The 23,720-nt window shown below is 34.2% G+C and overlaps 1 protein-coding gene and 1 long non-coding RNA gene across 4 annotated transcripts in view; one reads left to right on the top strand and one right to left on the bottom strand.

Moving 5' to 3' along the window:
* Positions 1 to 23,720, bottom strand: part of ZNF385D (zinc finger protein 385D) — a 411,627-nt gene that overhangs the window by 27,488 nt on the left and 360,419 nt on the right. The gene's annotated exons all lie outside the window — the stretch shown is intronic.
* Positions 3,777 to 23,603, top strand: LOC116788595. Its single transcript, XR_004357698.1, has 3 exons — positions 3,777 to 4,081; positions 7,968 to 8,042; positions 22,706 to 23,603. It is a non-coding gene; the product is annotated as an uncharacterized LOC116788595 (long non-coding RNA).

Genomic DNA, 23,720 nt, shown 5'->3' with positions numbered 1-23,720 from the left:
TTTATTTCTGGATTTTTTAGACTGAAATATAGACTATGATATTGTAAACTGTTCTGACAAAACTAGCACACAGGTATAGTGCAGTTTGCAACATCAGCCTCTTTCTATACTGGGTGTTGAACAAATTTGTTTTTTCTTCCCAGTGCTCCAGAGGTGGTGTGTCACTTCAGCTCTAGATGACAGAGGGTTATCATTGCTTATTTTAAGGCTCATACTCACTGGACTCTGAGTTTCTTGACAGAAATGTGTCAAACTTACTTCCTGTAAGGTTTTCTTTTATCATTTGTTTGTTGAGAGATGGTAGGAAACAGACAGGCTTCTCATGGATCACAGAATCACAGAATATTCTGAGTTTGTAGGGACCCACAAGGATCATCGAGTCCAACTCTTAAGTGAATGGCCCACACAGGGATCCAACCCATGACCTTGGCATTATTAGCACCATGCTCTAACCTGCTGAGCTAATCTCAGTAGCTAAAGCACAAAGTCTGCAACTGTACCTACTCTCAAATAGTATGAAGTCTGAATAAACACTTTAAAAGCTAAGAAAAGATAGCCTTTTTACTCAAAGACTTTCCTTGCGTGTATACATGACACAATCAAAATTATGAAAATACTAATACTTTACATACATCTGTGTCTGCAGCATCACAGTAAAAAAAAAAAAGAAACCATTGTTCCAACAGGTTTAGACCTGTTATAAACTAAGTCGCATAACTTGGTTTATACTACCAATCTTGTTTACAATTCTTTGTAGGACTTATGCTGCCACCTGAGAATATTAAGAAAATGTGGAAGTAGGTGTCCTGCGAGTGTACACAAGAAAAAATCTGGAAGGCTATTAAAGAGAAGGCAGCTTTATGGAGAGATTTTAAGAAGCAAAGATTATGAGGGTTATCTAGTACATGTGAAGAGACAGCTGTTTCAAGAATAAAAGTTAAATAAAAAAACAGACACCAAAAGGGTATGGAACGAGACAAAGAAATCTCCTAGAAAGCAATCTGCACAGAAGCCTAGGGCTGCAAGCATTCAGTAGGCAGGAAAACAAAGACTAAAGAACAGTTTTCTATTTTTGATGGAAGCTTTTGATCACAGACTTAAAAAATACATACATTTGTATGACAGAAGATATTTGCATCACATGTTTATCTTCACTGTTCAGGGGAGGAATATCGCAGAGTGGCAGAGTCGAAAATGCTGCTCACTATTGTGTTCACCAACCAATGTAAAATACAGGAACTCCATTTTAAGAAAACATTAATGTTACCATTAATCTAAAAAAATAAAAACCCTCCCCCAAACGTTTCCTGTATGTTCCTGAGTTTCAAATACAAAAGTTGTCACATTTTCACTTCCTTTTTGAGTATTTCTCAAAGTACTGAGTATGTTCTTTGATGATTCTATATCAATACATATTTCATGCAGTGCCAGAATGATTTCTCTGACCAAGAAGATATCAATATTATTAACAACCTTCACCTGTGAATATACAGACATTTTTCTATAAAGATCTTTCATGGATAATATAAAGAAATTAGAAGTATTTGATATGGAATATCAGGTACAGTATGATAATTTCTTCCACAAAGATCATGTTTCCTTGAAAACCCACACAGGAATATGCCACCATTTTGGAACACCTATTTATTTTTCTTTAAATTAAGCTCTCAGTTAATAAATTAAATTATTAAAAAAAACCAAAAAAAAACCAAAAATAACAGCTGTTTCAAACAATAACTGAGCAAAACATTTTCCGAGAGGTAACAAATGCTGTAAAGGGAGTTTAGAATTAGTCCATCCCAGTTTAAAAAACTTCTGTCCTGTGTCAGTACCAAAAAGAAAAAAAAAGTCACAACTAGTTTAGTGGTCTATAAATATATTTCTCAAGTGTCTGAAGCTAGAATAAAAAACGGTCATTAATGGATCATTAAAAAAACAGAAGTTCTTTTATCGTAGCAACTGTCTGAAACAATTTTACTTGAGATCACACTTCTTCATCACTGAATACATCAATTATTCCATCTAGGCAGAAAATCTGGTTTATTCACCAGCTTTTCTATCAAACACTGATTTTGCTCTGTTTAGAAAAGGGAAAAACTTACTCCTTTGTTTCCTAAGAAGCAACCTAGTGGACTTGTTGGCACAGATTTAAGTCATTGAAACAGAGAACTTTACTCCATGATTGGAAAGAAAAAGTTAAACATTTTGGAATGAGATCCAAAATATTTAAATAATCTTCTAATTACGGAAAACTAGAGATGAAATCATGCATATAATGACAGTTCATAGATATTTTAAGAAGTGAAAACTGCTGACAAATGTTATTAATTTAGTCATACAGATAGAATTTGGCAATCCAGAGAAGTGGCCTATTCTTTTGTTTAAGATATTCCATTTTGAAATTAGGTGAAAACCAAATCTACTTAAATACAAGCAGTATGGGGAATTTGCCTAAGGATTATCAAAATCCTGCAAGAGTATTTCAGTGAATGAAAAGGACATATGCCTGAGTAGGACTCATAGTATCATTCTGACAAGGATATTCAGGAGGTCTTTTAATTTAGCAAATAAATTATGTTTATCTTGGGAAAGGAAAGATTAAGGGCTATTGTAGAGTGATTAGAAACCCCCAAAATAAAATTCCAATTAAAATTTACTGATATAGGGCTGTATATTGCACATGATCTTTCACAATTTTTTCTTGCCTCACAGGATGATTTTTTTCACACTCATGGGTAGATGTCACTAAACCTTTAAAAAGAAAGTAGAAAGAAAGAAAAATGCATGAGAAGTTTTCAAAGAAGTCTTGTTTTTAATGTAAAGCTGGTTTTGGTTTCAGAGTTTGGTTTGTTCATTCGTTTTTCTGTTTTCTCTGCTTTATTCTGTCAAAAGATTAGTCTCACACAACAGGTAGATTAATAATTTTGTTCATTTTTTACATGGATGGCTAAAAAATTTAATGGATTTTTTTTTAAAATACAAATAACACAGCACTAATCATAACCACTCCACACTCCAGACCCTTGGAAGCAAATATTTCAGTATCTTTTGGTTAGCGTGTTGTCCAACTGAAATCTTTACCCTTATGCATGCAGTTCCAGCTGCCCTTTCCACTTCCACTTTAATGGATAACAGATGTCAAGATCTTCTCTATAGACTGCAACTCTTAAGATAGTGACCACACTTCTCCTACGGATCCAGTGAAGGGATTTCATGGATCATTCGAGAACACTACAAATAATGACTTGCACATGTTGACTTGCTTTTTATTGAATATATTGTAAAGTCCTATGAACAGTAAGCCTTTTCAATCCAACACATTTACATAAATCATACTGTGAGGTTCATTATGGTCTTACAAACATCTGGACAAGAGAACATAAACTAATCAGCATTGAAGAGATTTAGAGCATACTACTAATAAAGAGCATGCCTTATACATACTTGGAGAGCATGCTTTCATTGGAGACAGTGGGGGTTGAAAAGGGTACCATCTCCTCTTTCATACCAGAAGGATTTACCAGTTACTCTCATCTCCTGGCAAAATGATTTTAATTTCAGAAGCAGATAACAACATTTCATTACAGTTTCAACCCGTCTGCATTACTGATTGCCTGAAATGACCAAGCCAACTCTAATGTTAAAACCCCGCTCTCATCCAGGCTCAGCATTATGCATGATGTTACTTACCCTACATTACTCACACATGGGTATTTACCACTCACAGAGAGGTAAAGTCATTAATTAACTCTGTGCACTTTTGGCAGAGAGAGTGGTCAGATTTTACACTGAGCTGCAAGAACTGTCAAACTGTCAGGGGGTCTTAAAAATCAAATTGCTCAGTTTAAAATAAAAAATGCATTTAACTCCTACAGATGTGTTACAATCTGGCTTGCAGGATTTTAATGGTGGATATAGGAATCAAAATGTTAATCTGGCATATGTAATGGAGCCATGTTCTTAGCCTGGAAATGTTTAACTGAACGTTGTACTTTCCAGCAATTGTGAAGGCAGAACTGTCCAGAACTTGCTTTCTTCATAAGTTTGGACAATCATGGCCAAGGAAGCTGAAACTCAGAAGGTAAGACAGTTTACATACACTTCTTATAACACAAGTGATATAAAACAATATAAACTCATGTAGAAATAAATATGTCAATGAATCAAAATAATTTCTTATTAAAAATACTTTTCTGAAAATCTGGCAGTTGCCTAGGGAAGCCTGTGGAGTGAAGTATTTGTTTTTATTACTTGTCCATATTATACCTGTTCCTATAATAATACAAATAGCATTGCAGAACTGTTCCTGTCACTTTAAAACAAAGCACCATCTCTTCAGCGTAAAGAGACTATAATATCTTTCCTAGACTAAAATGAGACTACCTCAATAAGCATATAAAATCTAAACTATATTTTAAACTTTCTGAGATAACCTGTGTTTCCTGAAAGTTTTACACATTTCTGATATTGATTATCTCATATTCCCAGCAGGAGGTGTATCAAAAACTGGAGGATCAGCCCGGAATTTAGGTTCCATGATTTTTTCATGACATCATTAAATGTCTGGGGTCTGAGATGAAAAATACTAAAACAAATAGCTAAAAAGAAGATTAAAGAGTATACATTTTTAATGAAAATAAAATTATTCAAATATTTATTTTCTTTTGTTGCAAGGAAGGATCACACTGAGTATATTACAAGGACATAGTTAAATTAAAATTAAACCAACTTTGAAATAAAATAAAAATTGTTCTCTGCACATGCATATATGGATAATTAAATCCTGCATCAGCACTTTCAGAGTTCTGAAATAATAGAAGAAGCACATTGAATAGAATGTTTTACCTCATTTCTCTTAGATGATTTTATGGAAGACTTGGCATTAATTCCCATGAACTTTTCACTGTGCAGTCAGCTATCATTTTGTCAAAAATCACATCTATTATATTCTTTCTTTCCCCCATTTGAAAAACCTGCTCTAAGTTGAGATAGCCTTCAGATATCTCTGGAGAAGACATATTTTTATGCATTCTAATTTGCTGGACACACAGTCCACAGTTACGTTAGCAATCAATGCTATTTCCTACAAAATTAAAACAATGGAGGTATATGCTGTTCCTTGATTTTACACATTGTTGAAGATTTACTTTATGTATGTGAAATTTGTCTCTCTCCAAACTGTGCAAATGAAAGATAATGTCAATATTGATGGAGTACAAAGAATAAGGGGGTAAAGTGGCCAGCACTTAAACCTTTTCTTGACAAACTCTTCCAGAATGTCGTTTAGTGTGGTGTCTGGCTGGCTGAACTACTTATAAGTTAGTTTGCTATGGTTATTTAAACAACTTGATCATGAATGTAAAAGTTAATCCTTTCTTGGATGTCATCCATAAGCAACATACAAGTGTTTACAGCAGGTAGCATATCTGGCATGCAGCAGTAATTGCACAGTACATATTTGTTAAATGAAGAAGAGCCCCCTAAAGATATTAAGGATTTGATGGTGGAGCCCTCTAGGAGGAAGAGACCATGTGCAGGGCAACCACTGTACCAGAGAGCCACCAGCACTGCTCAGCACCAGCCTTCTGCTAATGTCACACAGTCAAGCTTCACTATTTCACTGAGGTGCACAAATGAGAATTTATCCATATATGTTTTCAGATGAGAGGAACAGCACTGCCCAACTGTATCCAGTTTGACAGGAGAGAGGCCTAATGAACATCTCTTAATTACTCATTAAATTTTCAATTTCTTTTTGTCTTTGATGCCCACAACTTGACATTTAAAACTCTTCAAAGCCTTCCCTTATTTTCTAATTATGATCTTCATTATTACTATTGTCTAATCATGATTGTTCTATAAGAATGGTGTTTTAAACATTTTTGACTGTTAAATCATTAGGTTTTTGGAGACATTAACACAATTATTTCACTACTGGTTACTTCTTATTGATATGTTTATTGGTGCACTGTGGTTAAAAATTACTGTATAGCTGAAACATATTTACTCCCCCTCAGTCTTTGTATAATTTAATAGTTTTGAAAGCACCAAACAACAACAGTGAAGTCACTTTTTGAAGGATAACTGTGCCTTCCCTTGAGTCTGGTTGTTTCATGGATTTTTAGTTTCTGATTAAAACTTGAATAAAATTATGTGCTTAGTGAAACTTTACACAGATAAACATCATCTTCATCATGGATAAGTAATGATTTCTCTTAAACATAGACATTTACTTGAAATGTCCAGCAAACACTGAGAAAAATATCTATAAAATAAGAGGAAATGGTAAATTAGATTTGCCCAATAGATATTAAAAGATGTAGATTGAAGCATGCAAATGTGCAAGAGTATGAAGCTGATGAAAAAGTAGTGCAATAGAGAAGAGAAATAAAAATAGACTTTTTAATACTTAGACTGCAATGTATGACTGAGTTTCCAAATACTTTTCCTAGAATTCAGGAACTAGGAACTGAGAACTGGGCTGTTCTACACGTTCAAATTAGATCAGTATTGAAATTAAAAATCCCACAGCTCATATGAACCTCATACTAAGCAAAATATATAGTCAGTCTGAAATAAACAGGAAATGGGTTGTGAGAAACCTTGTAAACCAATTGCAATAAAGTTTGCAAAGGAAGGATAGTCCTACAATTTAAGCATTTTGCTAGTTTTCCAGATAAAGACTATTACATGAATGGGACCCATAAGATTAATTTCAAAACCAGGCATTCATCATGCACTTTTGATTGTCTCATCCCTTTCTCTGTCTGCTTATCTTTCTCACCCAGATCTGTGTACACCATTCAAACCTCTTCAGATCTCAAAAGAAGAACAGTTTGCCAAAATAATCTCCAAAGACACACAGACAGAGATACCTAATTCCATTCTTTCAAATGTGAAATAATGAAATTTCTCCACAGAAATATCCAGTCTAAAATGCAGAACAGTCAAGCAATAATGCATTCAACATCTTTGCATCACTGCTGTGGTATAAACAGAGATTTCATACCATTTGAGAGGAACCAGTGTCAATGTTCTGTTTTGAATATAGCTGACACTATCAGTTTGAAAAGAAAACAAAAGACCAAATAAAAACAAAACAATCTCAAACCACCACCATTTTGGAATGGAGTATCCCTAGGGAAGATTATGATATTGTGCCTAGAGGTTGGTTTATGTTCAAAGCTGTACAAAAGGAGACACAGTTTTGCTTTGAACTAGTTAAATTGGTAGACAAATAGTTTTTAAAACATCAAAACTGTACTTTTTAAAGCTCTTTCAAAGAAGTCTTAGGTCTAGTCACATCATTTTTACCCCTAGTCCCCTGAGGTACAGCCAGTTGTATAAAGATTTGCCTGCATAAATATTTAAAAACATTGTTTGAATAAAATTAAAAAAATAAACCAACAACAAGCCAAGCTCAAGACTGTAGCTTTAAACTAGTCAGAGCAGGACAAAAATTGTTTTAGTCTTTAACACAGTGTTTCATTTAGGATCACAGACAGAAGATAGACCAAGTAATCCTATGTGACACCATCAGCAAGACAAAAAAAGGCCATTAAACAGGACAGACTCCAGAAGCAGTGTAGTTTTTAAACTTGTCTAATACCAATGAGAAATGAGGCATTGGCAGAATTTTATAATGTCAGGATGCATAGGGAGGGATGAAGAACTTGCAAGGAGCAAGGAAGGATGTGTGTTGCAAGCTAACAGAAATAAGAATGAGCCTGTCCGGAACAGAAAATTTCTTTGTATGTCAAAATACCAACTAAAACCTAAGCAATAATAAAGGAATTCTTTCCTACATTTACTGCTTATCCCCCTACATCTTATTTCAGCTATTGCTATTATGTTCCATTGTATCCTAATGTAAGGGCATTTTCCATCAACTCAGTAAAAAATTTATTGGATTGTAAAGACTGAACATTAACAGAGTGACACTGGATGTCCATATCTTCTGATCCCAGAACAGATGAGTTCCTTGAGTTCCCAGCTGTGTCTGTATCCCCTGATTTTACATTGAGTATGGTCCTGATGAAATGGTGAAAATACTGAATAATGAGAATACTGAAAAATGACACATCGATGGGGTCTGACCACAGAAATGATAATTCAGCTGCAATTTGGGTATGAAAGCAAGCATATGACAAAAATAATAACTTTTCCTGACAGAGTTGAATTTTACTGTTAAAACTATTTAGGTGAAGGAAGTTCTGGTATTGCACGTGCCAAATTGGGTTTGCCTACTATTGTGGTGAATCCATTTCTCATCTTATAGTCCTTTGGAAGTCTCAAATTGGACATTTCCATCCCAAAATAGTCATTCTGAGAGTTTGTTCAGAGGTACATGCTCAGAGCAAGCCTTACACACACATCCCAACAGCTCAGCCAAAAATGGTCACTTCCTTTCAGCTCCCCAGCTAGTATGAGAGACCTCCATCTCAAAGTCCCTTTGAGAGTAGCAGCATGGGTCCCTAGACCTGACACGTGTATCCTGAAGGAAATCAGCTACATCAACTCAACTTTGTCTCACATATGCATCTGTTAAATATACTGCTGCACCTGCATAGATTAGCAAGGCAGACTGGCACTTTCTATAGGCTTTTCACAGTGGTAACTCTGTCTGACTTTGTGACCAGCCTTTGTATAACCCATTCAATTAATGATGATCACCTCAACCAGTCTTTAGCTTTTTATGGAAAATATAAATAAGATATTTTTATGCACACACATGTATACAAAAAGGTTTTTTACAATTTCAAAGCATTTTTCTCACCCAAAATAAAAATGAAATCATTTATATAGCTTTATAGTTGAAATATTCTGCATGAAGTAACTTGGAACCCAAATCTAGCCATATTTACCACTATTTATAATATTCTGATGGCATAAGATGACCAGACATTACATTTTAACACTCATCATCTGGTCTCTAGCACTTTTACCACAACCCTGTCACAAGATTTGGTGTACATTCATTCTCATCATCTACAACACCTTAGAAACATGAAAAATAACTTTGCCTAAACAGCTTTCATAGTTTAGTCTCAGTTTCATCAGGCCTTCTGCATATGTGAGCCCTCTGAACATGACTCATTCCAGTTTGGCTTTCTGTGAACCTTTTAAATCTCTCTGTCTTTTTAAAGCCTCTGATTATACATGTGCTTAAAATTGCATACAGCTGTCTAAAAACAATCTTAAAAGCCCCTAAGAGCATTAAAACAATTTTTCCTGAACTGCACTCTATCCTTCTCTTTAACACTAACAGTGTTCTGTTTGCTTTTTAATCTTCACTTATGTGCGATACTGAGTTTGATTCCTTGATTGTTTATTGCCACATGCAGATATTACTACTCATCTGTGTTTGACAGGATGTGGTTATTGTGTATATTATCACTATTTAAACCTACTGCTCCACCGTTTCACAATAACTTGCTTGAAGACAGATTAAATTTGCCCACTTCAGTTTCATAATCAAATGATTATTCAAAAATAAATTTAGTTTTTCTTCTTCTTCTATATTAAGACCTGATATAAATTCTTTTTAAACAAAATGAAATCTCTTTACTGTTATAGGGTTGTCCACGACTACTTGTTTTATTTGCATGTTTTGCCAAGGTGTAAATCAAGAAGTTATTATTTTGGTGCACAGCTGACCTAACAACTGTCTTCCTCGAGCAGGTTCCCTCATGCTTCTGAAAAATATTTTAGGCTATGTAAGTGACCTAGCATTTGGGCAAACATAGATGCAATGAGCTCAATCATTCAATTCAATGAAGGCTTGTGTTCTTGTTTGGTTGGCTGTTTTTCCCCCCCCAAATATAACTACTTATGTAATTTTGCACTTTCAAAGGCAGAGCAGGGATATATAAATGACTAGAGATTAGTCTTAAAAGCTAGTACGGGATTTTTGTGATGATGGCATTTGGAACATGAATAGGCCTATCTCATTTGAGGAATGAAAATTCTGATACTTAAAAAGGTCATTGTGCAAGACTGTAGCAATGCTTATTAGAATAAATGCATTCCATGATACCAAGTTTCATTTTAATCATCTGTTTAGTTTAATCATAAAAGTTGAAAAGTCACAAACAGTAAATATTGCCTAAAGTCAGGCTGAATGATGTACCGTTTTTTTTATGAAAGCACAGAGTAAATCACAGAACTATAGAAGTTATTTGTCAAAAAGAAAGTATAATATTAAGTAATCCATTCCTCTTGCATTGGTACAATTACTTTCTTCTTCATAACTATAAATTTCATTCTTATTTTGATTTCCTTGGAAACATAAATATGAAACCAGGAGTCGTCAAAACTAGTCACACACCATATACACAATAAAAGACAGTTTATGAAAAGATAACTCTAATTTTCCATCTGGATACAGGTTTCTAGAGGCTTATACACAACAGTACAGGATTTTAATTTATGTCTTAGAAGTAGCTTTTCATATTTTCTGTATTTAGCTTTCTAAAATTTAATTTTTAACTATACAGAGTTAATATTGTGCTGCAATCTGAAGAGATTTGTCTCTGACTGACAGATTGAGGACAAGAATAGGGCATGACAGAAGTAAGAGCTGCAGCGGAGAATGCAAAAGGGGGTAGGATGTAGCAAAAGTGCATGAGAGCATAGTGAATAAAAGCTCTGACAGAAATGTTTCCTGTAGCCTTTCTTTGACACGTCTGACCAAAATCACCTTTAAAAGGAGGAGAAAAGCAGTGTTCACGGCTCCTTTTTTAAAGTGTCGTAAGTAACATGAATGGATCCACTGTTAGTTGTCAGCATTAATATCCTTCTCCAAAAAGGATTTTCAGTGTCCAGTGATAGGTAATAAGGTTACCGTGATGCAAATGAGACCATAAGCAATATCATATCTCCAGAAAAAAGGAAAAAGAGAAAACAGAAGAGCAGGAAGATCTGAACACCCTTTGAGTTCTCTCTGTACACCAGACCCAATGCTGCTCAGACAAGGGACTAAAATATGATCTTTAATGAATGTTTCCGTTTTTTGCTGGATCACTTCCTTCAGCTGCTGATAAATTATACTACTCCTTTTTAATAATTTATCTCTTTCAAAACTAACTACTAAGACCTGTTGACTTGCCCTGTGGGCTCTACAATGTGTGATATGAAGTCATATTAAGATGATTTAATTCCTTCTATTCAAATTGCTTGGTGAGGAATGGAAAAGGATATCAGACTTTTACTCTCTAGGATCTTTGCTTTCCAGTGCCTTGCCAGCTTAAGAGACAACATATTGTCAATAACTTCTAAATCTGCAGCTTTCACTAAAAAAGGCCTAACAAGGGACTGGTGTCCCTGGTGTACCAGTGAAATAAATATTCACTTTTAAACTGGCTGCCTTATGAGATAATAGTGAACACAGTATTAACAAATACAGTGTAAAATATTGTCCAGAATTCTGACCTCTAGAGACAAGCCTTTACTTCAACAAAAGAGGTACAGTCTAGAACTTAGTTTTACTAGGTGCATCTCTGTTGAAAACTTTTTTTTTTTTTGTATGTGTGTGTGTGTGCAGATTTACCTTCAGAATGCAGTGATTTATTTGTCTGCGGTTCTTAGAAGACAAGCAGGTATTATAGGCCCCTATATAAATATTTAATTAAAGGGAAAAATAAAATAATATGGATTTTTTTTAAGGAATCTCATTCTTACCTTAGACAGAGAGTATCAAATGAGATGCTTAAAATATGTGAAACAGTAAACCTCAATTGTAAATTAAATATCTATTACCGTGCTCCCAATAATAACCTTTTGGCAAAAGATCACATTATATTATTCCTAGTACAACTGCTTGGCTTTGTTTGTGGGTTTTGGGTTTTTTCTTTCGTTTCCAGATGGTGGGTCATTTGAACTTTCACAATAACCTCTAAACAAAAAAAGTATATTTTCATACTCTCTATTGATCTCTAATGCATAATCTTCTAAATGACTAGAGACCTCCCAAGAACTGTTAGTTTTGTTTGTTCTTTTTTCACCATATAAGTTTAAACATCAAGAGATTTAATTAACATTAGAAGAATTTTCCTCCCATGGCCTAAAATCTACATGGCTAATTTTCCCCTCAGACTCCTTAGTCCTGGTAGAATTAGTGAAATAGCTTATCCTTAGCAATATTTACATAGTCTGCCAGGAAACTTTCAGCATGAAAGTCATAGAGAGAGAAGAATAATCAATTAGTACTTGCTAGGAATGCTCTTTCTCCTTTTGCTAGGAGATCAAAGCTGAATCATTATTTGACCATATTCTAAATATTATATTTACTAAATGCAAACGCACAGAGAGAATGTATTCCATTTGTCAAGTCATTTTTGGCCATTTTAGGTAAAAATCATTATGAATGTCATAACTACCCATTACTGGTGACATTTTGAATTACACTGTCCTTTGAATGAGCACTAATAGGTTAGAATGTTAAAGTCAATATACACAGTTATATAAAATAAATTTCAAATGGAACGAAAGTGATATCAAGTTAATGCATCTTGAGGAGAAAAACAAACCAAAAAAAGCTACAGGTCAATAGTAGATACTTTCATTTAGAGGAAGAAGACTATTCATACCGAAGAAGACTATTGGAATAAGAAGTGTATTTCTTCAAATGTCAACATTTCTATTTCTGTATGTCTTTAGACAGGTGAGATGCAAAATGGATAAATTCCTATTTCTATCTTTTTTAAAATGTTCTTCATTCCTTTACACTGACTGTGTATATAACTTATCCATTTGAATGAATATTAATGGCAGCCTCCTTGGTTTTGAACACACAAAAGGATGATTTCTGAATTTAAGTGAAGAAGAGATATTCAGAAGGTGGTATTTTTTAGCTGAGGAAATCAGAGCCAAAGCAATCCTCTGGAAAAGGAAAAAAAGAGACAGAAATGTGGCAGAAAGCAGCATTAATTTCATATATAAGTTAACAAACAATAGTTTGTTGTCACTCTTAGCCCACAAAACTTAAGCCTCTTGAACCTCTTAAAAAAATTTTGATCATTTCCAGTAATAACCTATAGAAAACTCTAAATTTGATGGCAGGTAGGACTGTGAGATACTGTAGTCTTGTTCTGTTCTTAGGATAAAATGCAAATATGACATCTCAGTTACTATCTTATGGAAAACAGTGTTATGTCAATAAGTGAAAATTAAACATTGCATCAGAATTTTCATTTTTAAGGACTTTTCATAATTTTCTATTTATTATTTTGTTTCTCTTGCTATTTTCTAAAATAGTTTTTTTGCGTTATTGGATTCCAGAAGAATACTTAAATGGAGTACCCTTGTTTCTGGAATCGTAGAATCAACTGGGTTGGAAAAGACTCCTGAGGTCATTGAGTCCAACCCTTGATCCAACACCATCGTGGTTGCTAGACCATGGCACTAAGTGCCACGTCCAGTCTCATCTTAAGAACCTCCAGGGATGGTGGATTTACCACCTCTCTGGGTAGCCCATTCCAGTGCTTGATTACTCTCTCTGTAAAAATTTTTTTCTTAATATCCAACCTAAACCTCCCCTGACACAGCTTAAGACCATGCCCTCTTGTCTTACTGATAGCTGCCTGGGAGAAGAGACCAACCCCCACCTGGCTACAACCTCCCTTCAGGGAGTTGTAGAGAGTGATGAGGTCTCCCCTGAGCCTCCTCTTCTCCAGGCTGAACAACCCCAGCTCCCTCAGCCTCTCCTCACAGGACTTATGCTCAAGTCCCTTCACCAGCCTCCTAATGACTTAGTTGAAACATGGAACAGCTTATGGTCTTGAAAACTTGTACAGGGAAAAATAAACATGATCATTAAGAATACATTGATAATAGAAACAACAGTAAACTGATTCAGTTATTCTCAAGCCCGTAAGTAGCAATTAGAACAGCACTAATGAATAAATTTGCAACAGTAAAAATCCCAAATCTTGGACCTGAGTGGACTAACTAACTTTTCAATGACAGGAACACAGAAGTTAATATGTCTAGAGATTTCTCATTTTGTTGCAGTTTGTAAGGAAGTAACACTTATCATTCACTCCCATTCCCTTGAGAGCATTTTGTTGAGAATAGTTCTACTTTCACTGAAGTAAATTAATCATTTGCTGACAGGAAAAAAACCCAACACAACAAAACAAACCAATCGAAAGACCCTTAAACTCCTTTTGTCTGGATAGTTTTCATGCTATTTTTATCTTGAAATATGAAATCAAAATCAGTCAAGGAATATAAGAACATATAACATTAAAATAAGTTAAAAGTACTAATACTCAAGAAAAAGAAAATCAGTATCAACAATAACTAGGAAATAAGTGTATATAAAAATGACCAAGATCTGAAATGAATATCTTTAAATATCTCTAATATAGAAGTGTTAGAACTATTATAATTCCCATGGAACCACTTCAAGAGAAAAAAATAGGGGGAGGGGAAAGAGGTTAGTTCAGGAGTCATTATTTATATATCTCGCAGTAAAAAATGACTTTCTGTTGTTGAAAAATATATTAAAGTAACCTCTTTTTTTCCTGTAACAAAAAAGAAAATGCAGTGGAGAGTGACAGCATCCATAAACATTTCCATAGCATTGGAGTAAATCCAGTTAATAATGCATGGAAAAGTTTTCATTAAGACAACTAAGTTAATATGAGTTCTCAGGGAACTGCCACCTTCATTTGTATATGTCCACACTCAAAGATACACACTAGATACAGAGTCTTAAACCCAAACATTCTACCTACATGTTTTTCTCTCACTCTTCTGTGATATTTTTTCCTTGGAAGACATATAGTAAAAATCATAAACAACTTCTTGGCCCTGAGCAGTTAAAGTTTTTAGCAAATACTAAATTATAGATTTCCACTTTTAACATTTTAAGCCACCAAGTGATAAACAGGAACAGTATTAATAAAATTAAGAATCTGAAACTTCCTGCAGCTATTCAAAGATTACTCTTCTACAGAGTTTACAAGAAAAACTATTGCTTTTGGCATAACTGAGAGCTCCCTGTACTTCTTATGTCAAGCTAAAGATAATAGATGAAAATGTTACATATGTATATGAGAAACTTGGGAATGAAACAGATGCTTTAAACTGGTCTCTGTGAAGCACTGAGTGCAGATGGGAAATACACTATTAAAACATGGCCATTATATTACTTTTACTATCTCTCGTTTGAGCAAAACAGAGGTCAGTTAAGGGCTAACTTGTTTGGTGATTCAGTTGGGATGAACATTAGCACACCCAGGGTTAATAAAACATGCTTAGGAAAAATCTTACAGGAAAATATAGTTGCAAATAGCCTATTGCAACAGAGGGATAGCACACCCTGAATCTGGTGTCTTGGCTGACACTACAAAAGCACTGTGCTTTCGTCACAAAAGCTATTGGTAGGTAGGGGGTGTAGACATCAGAAATGAATTACATATTTCAGGAATAAGAAAGAGGCAGGAATTATAAAGACAAAACCTCAGATTTGGTTCTCATTCATATCACACCTAAAGTAACACATTTATTAAAGCTACAGTAAAAGTGCAAATTTACACTACAGTAAGTAGTTAAACTAACAGATGAAAGAGTCTTTCAGTGTCACTAATGGTCACTGAAGTTAAAAGAAAAAAACAAAACCTGCAAACAAATAAACAACAATGACAAAAGCAACAAAAGCCAGAACTGGATATGTTGAGCTTGTTCATCCCCAGATGTCTATACCTGAATACTCTCTCTTTAGATCTGGAAAGAGATTGCAGATTGATGTGACCTACTTTGGGGAATTATGATATAGTGAGATCAAATGCTCACTAGAAGAGATGATTTCATTCCATCTACTACAAAAACATAGGTCCCTTCCAACTTCACATGTTCTGTGATTCTGTAATGTTTGCATAAAGGAAGCTCAAATTCATGCTTGGTGAGCTGACTTCAAGCCCAAGTATTTAACTTACTTGGGGTTTTTGTGTTCATTATTTTTTTCTCCTTCATTTATTTTGGAAAAGTAGAAGATTGAATTGCTATATCAATTGAAGGGAGAATTAAACATTCAAGTTTCAACTTAGAAGAACCTTAGATAATCAGGACATCGACTGTTGTCACTCAACAATTATTTGCCCTTCACTCCTCCTCCCTCCTCCTAGCATAAAATCCCATTTATATAGTTACTATTGAGGAAGCTTATAAATACAAGTACATCTCTCTCTCAAATTATAAACTCCATTCAGATAAAAATAACATTATCAACTTCCGTGATTTAAATGGTTGTAAAATCACTTTCACTCAAAATTCACTGACTACTTGATGACATGCTGGGCAAAGAGTAGTTTAGCAGAAATGATTTGCTTCACAGAACAAATACAGTCCATGCAATATACTGTATTTCAAAAACATCCAAGAGATCTGACAATACTTTCCTGTGTTGCTAGTGAAGCTCATAGATTTGCTATTAACAAGTTTTAGCTTTTAAATAATGTTCTATAATTAAAAGTTGAGAGAGAGAGTCTTACCTAGAAAATTCTGAACTACTTTTTCAAAGCTTTTTGCTTCACATTCCTCAGAGCAGTAAGAAAAAAAATTAAAGTAAGAAAAACTATTAAAATCTTGACATATCTATTCTTCCTATTTTACTTTATATTTTATAAAAACCTTTGAAAATTATTCAAAAGTAATATTTCCAACAACCATAACAACATATCTTGAAGGCTGAATTTTCCTTCTATTAACTTCTCTTTAAAATTGGAAAATCTAAAAATCTGAGAAAAAAGACATTAAAAACCATGAAAAGCTGATTTAACTGAAATCAATAAGAATTTCTACAGAATAAGATTTTTTTTCTGGAGGTTTTCAGCTTACTTAAAATAGGTATTATGAGATTAACGTATCATTCTGATTAATAATTCTCTTCAGACTCAGTTGTTTGTGTATTGAGTGTAACTTCATGTAAAATGTAAACCATGCTTATAGTTTCTTCACCTCACTTATAAAAGAAGTTTTTTGTCTCCCAGATTATGTTGAAGATCTATCTGTTGATGAAGGATTGAAAGATGCAAGGAGCTTATTGTAAAAACTTCATATTTCAAAGCTTTGTTCAGTTTTCAATTATGTTTCACATCTGAAAGGTAGTGGTATATGGACTTAGGTAATCTTGAAAAGGAAGTTACTTGAAAATTATGATTGGGATTGTAATTGTAGGTAAATTGAGACAGTGGCACAGTCATAAATGGTAGTTAACTTATTTCCAAGTAGGCTATTTGACTGTTACGTGCTGATCCTCACTTAAGCTAAATATCAGATGCAATATAAAAGAATATATCTAAGCTAATTACAAGAGGTCTGATGAATCCTTAATTGCTTAATTCTGTGAAGCACAAGAAAGAGAAAGGGTGATTCTGTGAATGCCAGCATGAGGACCTTATATGGTAAAAACTAAGGTGTCTCTGCAATATAGATAAAATATGAGCAAAAGCTATAAAAATGGTTAAGTTCAGACTTAAGTCCTTAAAGTCCACACTTCAAATGTCTGAGACCTTTAACTAGACAGAAATTCATTATATTACCAAATTCCATGGTGTCTTTGTTCCATACTTGCTCATTTGAAAAAGAGTTTACGGATTTGTTTCTATTCAGTGCTTCTCAGACATATCCCTGAATGAAATCAAAATAATACTGCCATTTCAAGCTAATTAATAACATTTATCTTAAATAAAGATTTGTAAATTTTTGTTTTCATTGTAGAAGATGAATCATCAGTCTTGAAAGCACTATGACAACAATAAGAGCAACAAAAATAACATGTGGCAGCTGCTTTCAAAACTTCAGAAGTTTGAATGTGATCAGCTATCAAAAGCAAATAAGAATAATACATTTGTTTTTCAACTTAAACTATTACAAATAAGATTTTAGCTTTGGTATACCTTACTGGAAACAGTCTTTGTAGTTATCATGTACTTATTAAGATTCTGAATGAGTTTTGGTATTAAGGAAAGAAGTTCCAAATGATATCTACACACAACAGCCACAATTTCCCTGTAATAGAATTTTCCTGGAAGGGTATCCTTGGGATGTTAGTAGCTAATTAAAGCTAACTCCCCCACAAAAAACCCAAACCCACCAACTACCAAAAAAACCCTACCTCAAAACCAAAACCAATATATTGGTAAAATTATGAAGCCCTAACTTTATGCATCATCCTTAATGTGCCAATGTCTTTCTTTCAATTCCTAATCCAAAATGGTGCACATCAAAATTGAGATAAATGTAAAAATTCTAACACAAATCTGGATGCATAATTTTATAATGACAGTCAAAAGCAAAGAATCTTGAATTAAAAAAGTAACCAAACAATCAACAATCTAGCACTTTAAAAAACTGTATCAAGATGAACAGTCAAAATTTAAGTTCATGCATCTTATTTCTGATTTAGAGGGATAATTCTTGTAGTTATTCCTTAACTTGCCTAAATTGTCATAGATGGCTGAACAGCAGATAGGTGTTTTGATGTGTGAACAGGATTTGAGAACTGTGTGGAAACTATAGCACAATTGATGAGTGCACAGACTGTAAACTCATTTTCCTGAATATGACTTTTAAATTAGAGTTAGACATGTGAGTAAAATACTTGAAAACTTGTAACAATGTTCAGCAACTTTCAGATGACTATCAAGTGGCCTAATTTTGTAATAACATTAGAAAAAGAAATTTACACTGCAAGACTATTTGCTGTAGCACTTAATACTAAACTTATATGCCTCTATAATTTACTTCACTTATGGCTGTCTCTTATATTAATATTCATTGTAAAAGTCCTCTTCTAATATTACTTGATTTGACAGGAAAGCATTAGCTATGACAAATGCTTTATAATGTGCTCAGACAATATTAATACAAGCAGAATTTCTGATAATTGCTGTTCCTTAAATACAAAGATTTTCTTTTTAATTTGAATTTACTTTTCCTCTCTTCTTCCAACCTTTCACTAACACAAGTTTTGATAACTATACGTCAGTCAGAATCATTCCTAAGCTCAGCTTGGAGTGCAAGACCGCGTGAAAAACGGAACCAAATCAGTCCTTTTAGAACTTTCAAGGTACAAAAATTGTTATGATATTATTTATCATAATGGATGTTTTAAGTAAAAGAAAATCTTTTTCCTTAGCTATTTTATGTAACAGTAAACAAATTCTTCCTCCTTAGGAGATGACTTGTTCATGGAAGTTCCTTATCCACATGCAATCTAAGATAACAATCAGAATGTTTACAAGCATAAAGTAGAATAAACCTGGCTGCCACCTTTACTACTGCTCTACAGAGTTCTTGCCTGCAGAGAAATAAGGCCTGAAGTTTCAGAGGCTACATAAGTAACGTACTACCACAGATTACATTCAAATATTCCAACATAAATAGATAATAAAATTAGCCTGTAAGGTCATAGAGCCAAGATACCCATTCTAAAAAAAAAAAAAAAATTACAGCACCCTGATGTACACCGGGTAGAATCCATGACTCAGCATTTATCAGAAATTATATCACAATCATAGTTCAGCTTCATAAATATGTTAATTCACTCAGAACAAAATGCTGAAAAACGAGTTGCTGTAGAATAGTGCTACCAGTCTTTTTTTTCTATAATAGCTATGAGTCTACCTTGTCCTTAGGCAGAATTGCCAAAAATTTATACCAAGCACAGTAGAATCAACTCTCGATTTCTTGTGTTTTCTAAGACATTATTATGACATTTTTTTATAGTCTGAGAAGCCAGAGTTGTCCAGATAAATATTTGTCATACTCATATATAAAAAGAGGTATAGTCTGAGACTCTACTTTCTACAAAACCAAATACCAAGTCATCTTCACAACAAATATTCAGGGAAAATGTTTCTCTTTCCTGATATCAATGGCAAATAGGTAATTAATTCAAGCAGTAAGTCTGTTTACCTATAGTACAGAAGGTATACCTATTGTAGGAGTAATATGTTCATGGTGCAAAGCAAAGCTCATTGAGAACCTCATGAAAATTTACACGTATAGACTGAATAGAGGAAAACAGAGAGGTTTTGCATCATCATTTTAAAGCAGATAATTCATTTTGCAACCCTCTCCCACCTCAGTTATGTTCTTTGCATAAAAGTTGCCACTGTTGGGATCTCTATGGAGACAGAAATGCCTATGGCTTGGCAGAGGATGTGGCACAAAACAAGAGCCCCAAATCCATTTTGGACTAGAATCCATTGAGGAATATACAAAAAAGAGAAATATAAATACCAGACAGGCAGGTAGTTAATGTACTCTAGCTAAATCCTGAACTCTTCCTAGGGTTTTTTTGGTGGTTTCTGGGGCTCTGAACAACATAGCTACCAAATAGGTAATGTTGTAACTAGCATGACCTAATTCATAGCTGGAGCTTCTGGAATTCCTCCCTCAGTTCCACTGGGTTTTATTCCCATTTTTCCATATGTAAAACTATCCCAGCTTTCTGGGTTTTTTTTTCTCCTTTGATAATCCTAGTGCCAATCAATATAACTATGACATAACTCATTTGAATTGAAATTGGATAAGCCATGCTATTAGCTTAGGAATTTTTAATTTTATTTATTATTTTTAATTTATTATTATTATTCAACTCATAGCACTATATCAACCAGTGATGAATGGTAAATATAAATTTATGCAATGAGCACTGGGGAAATTCTCTTTAAAACTCTCCCTGGCTCTTTGCAAAATTTTATCAGTGATAGTCAAAACTTTTAGATGCACTTAAAATATTCATTCCATTCAGAAGCTTTCGATGAAATAAATTTCAGTAGTAGCTGTCTAAGGATTCTTTTTCAGGGTACTTACTCTGTACATTTACAAAACTTCACAAATAGTCTATAAATAATGCTACTATGATGAGCTTCAGCACTTCTTTTAAAGTTGGAAACTATGCGTTTGACTTCATAAGTATGTCTGATCTGGAAAGCAGGCAAATTTTTGGCATAATTGAAGTGGGAAAACAATAAAAGAAACTGTACATGACTGCATTGCTAATAACATTCTGTATTTCTCTATCAGAATAATTCATTTCCTGAGAGACCCAGAAGAAGAATCTTTGGTAGATCACACTGTTGCTTCACTAGCCTGTAGCTAAGCCAGGGTAAAGAAGTATTTCAAATAATAACTGTTATTTAAATTATAGAATCATAGAATGGTTGGATTGGAAGGCCTCTTAAAGATCATCTAGTTCCAACCCCACCGCTATGGGTTATTATTTCTCATATGAAAATTTCTTTCTGAGTAAAAAAACCCAATAGATTGGCAAAGCAGAGCTTTTTCATGAAAGCACTATTGTTTGTATCTGAAGGAAGAATTTGGGGTATCAGTTTCATTATTCTGACATCAGTCAACCATTCAGTACCACACAGATGCATCTTCTTTCCCCATTTACACTGTAAAACTTCAAACCAAATTCAATTTCTGTAAGCCTCTTGGGTGACGATCACACTGAGGTTAAATTAAATTAAAAAATGTCTTAAACTGTCTGTGAAATGAATACTTCAGTCTCCTAAGGCTTCTTCTGGTCAATTTATTAACTTTATTGCCAATACTTCAAATACTACATTTCAGTACTTCAGATATTCAGGTCAGATGCTCAAAAATCCATTTAAATAAAATAAATAATAATGAATTCTTCAGATCAGGTGTTGAAGCAGTTAGTAATATATTTGGTTAACTATGACTAATAAAAATAAATGTCTTTGCTCAGTTCACATAATCAGAGATATATTAAAAAAAACCCAAACCAAACTAAACCAGACCAAAAACAACAAAAAATCAAAACACATCAAATGTACAGAGCTTCCATCCTTTGATAAGATATCAAATCCTGTCCCTTCCTTCAGACACTGCCCAAGTATATAGTAATGACCTCGAAAAAGATGAGCATGTTCTTCAAAGCGATTCTGAAGGACTCAGTAGGCAGAAAGGAGGACTCGGTCACTGGAAAGTACTCCCTGCCAACCATAAAGCAAGTGTACACACAATAGATGCCGCTCAGACTATAATGACACACTGCTAAAGGAAGATAAATGAACTCCCAAATATGTAAGGCTGGAAATGTCAGCAATATATCTCATGAGTTCCATAATGGCAGGTACCTTGACTCAATACAGTGTCCTGTCTACAGCACATAAGGAGGAGAAAAATACTAAGTTGTAAGTAGCACAGCTGCATGCAAGTGCAGAAAAGAGACAAACTGTTCTTTCCAATTCTCTGGTTTGGGTTTTGGGTTTGCTTGAGTTGTTTTTTGGGATTGGCTGTTTGTTTGTTTGTTGGTTGGATTTTTTTGTTTGTTTTTGCATAAACAGCAGTCAGTAATTAACTGTAGTAGTACAGGCAGAGGCTGAGGATAATGCAGAATGAATGAACCAGATTAGTATCCACAACACCTAGATTATTTTTTTTTTCCTCTGCATCTCTGTGTTTCCCCTGAGTATTCCTATTTCAAAGGTCTGCTTTGAAGTGTCCTAAAAAGTGAAGTTTTGCATTTCTAAAAATCTCTTTAAAGTAGTAGAAAGAATATTACCTGAAGGAAACAATGAGACAGATTCCCAGTTACAGATGGTTCTTCGAGACTATTACTGATGAACAAAAATGTAGCAGTTGACAATCACACCGCTAGTGCTAATTAGTAGGAGTGGGCTAATTCAAAATCCCATTAATTTTCTTTCTTTCTTTACAGTGAGCTAGGAATTGTGAAAAGCTTAAACCAAAATGACAGTAGCTGACAGTCATGAAGCAAGCTTCACAATTGTGATAGAAGACAACCAAGGACCTTGACTTGGAGCTAGACAGATAATTGGATAATTAAAAGGCAATCCAGTAACAACTTGGCATTTGTGAACAGCCGTCACAGTGGACAGTATGAAGAATCCCCTGGCACAGGAAAAACAGAATGAAAATCTCAAACTTTTGCACAGTGAAACAAATGTTAAAAGTGAAAAATTATCGACAATAAAAGAGTGATGATTAAAGGCTTAAATTTGCAGTAGCAGGCTTGGAAATTTTCCATTAAATTTACCCAAACACACTAGTTAAGTAACTATATATAAGTAATTATATATTCAGATAGATGGTTGTTTACCTTTTAAATAATTCAGCTAACCTTAAATGGGTGCCTCGAATTTGAATCCAGAAAGTATTCAAATATCTGCTAAAAACATGAAAAAGAAATGGAGCCCCTGTGCAAGTGGAGGTTGGTGCTCCAAATCTGATGTAGTAGTGGTTTTGTCAGTGTGAACTTTACATCAACTCCATTAGTTTCCATAGTGTTCTTCTGTTCATCACAGGCATAATTCACCTTCTCCACTCAGTAGTGTGGTTACCACTCTCACTGAAGCAGGAGCTGCAGGACCCACAACACGTGTACCTCAGCCTGGCAAACTACAGTAGGAAAAAAGCAGCAGGAATGAAAGCCCTTTTATTTCCTCTCTTCATCTTGGTAAATCAGCATCTGACCATCCAGGTATCATGCAGAAATTTATCTACATTTAAACGAAAACATCTACCTGACTTGCAACAAATCCATTTTGTAGACAAATTGTATATGAATTTTCATGAGGGGAGCATCAGTCATAAGTTTATAGCCACAAAGACAACTGTTATAGGGTTAAAAGTTCCCAAATCTTAGCAGTTTGAAATAGAAGAACTGATTCACAGTTTGGCTCCTGCGAGCCATGCTACTGATTTTGTTCAGA

This window comes from Chiroxiphia lanceolata, chromosome 1, assembly GCF_009829145.1.
Source record: "Chiroxiphia lanceolata isolate bChiLan1 chromosome 1, bChiLan1.pri, whole genome shotgun sequence".
Taxonomy (NCBI): domain Eukaryota; kingdom Metazoa; phylum Chordata; class Aves; order Passeriformes; family Pipridae; genus Chiroxiphia; species Chiroxiphia lanceolata.
The sequence above is the reverse complement of the archived record's forward strand: the minus strand, read 5'-3'. Positions and strand labels throughout refer to the sequence as shown.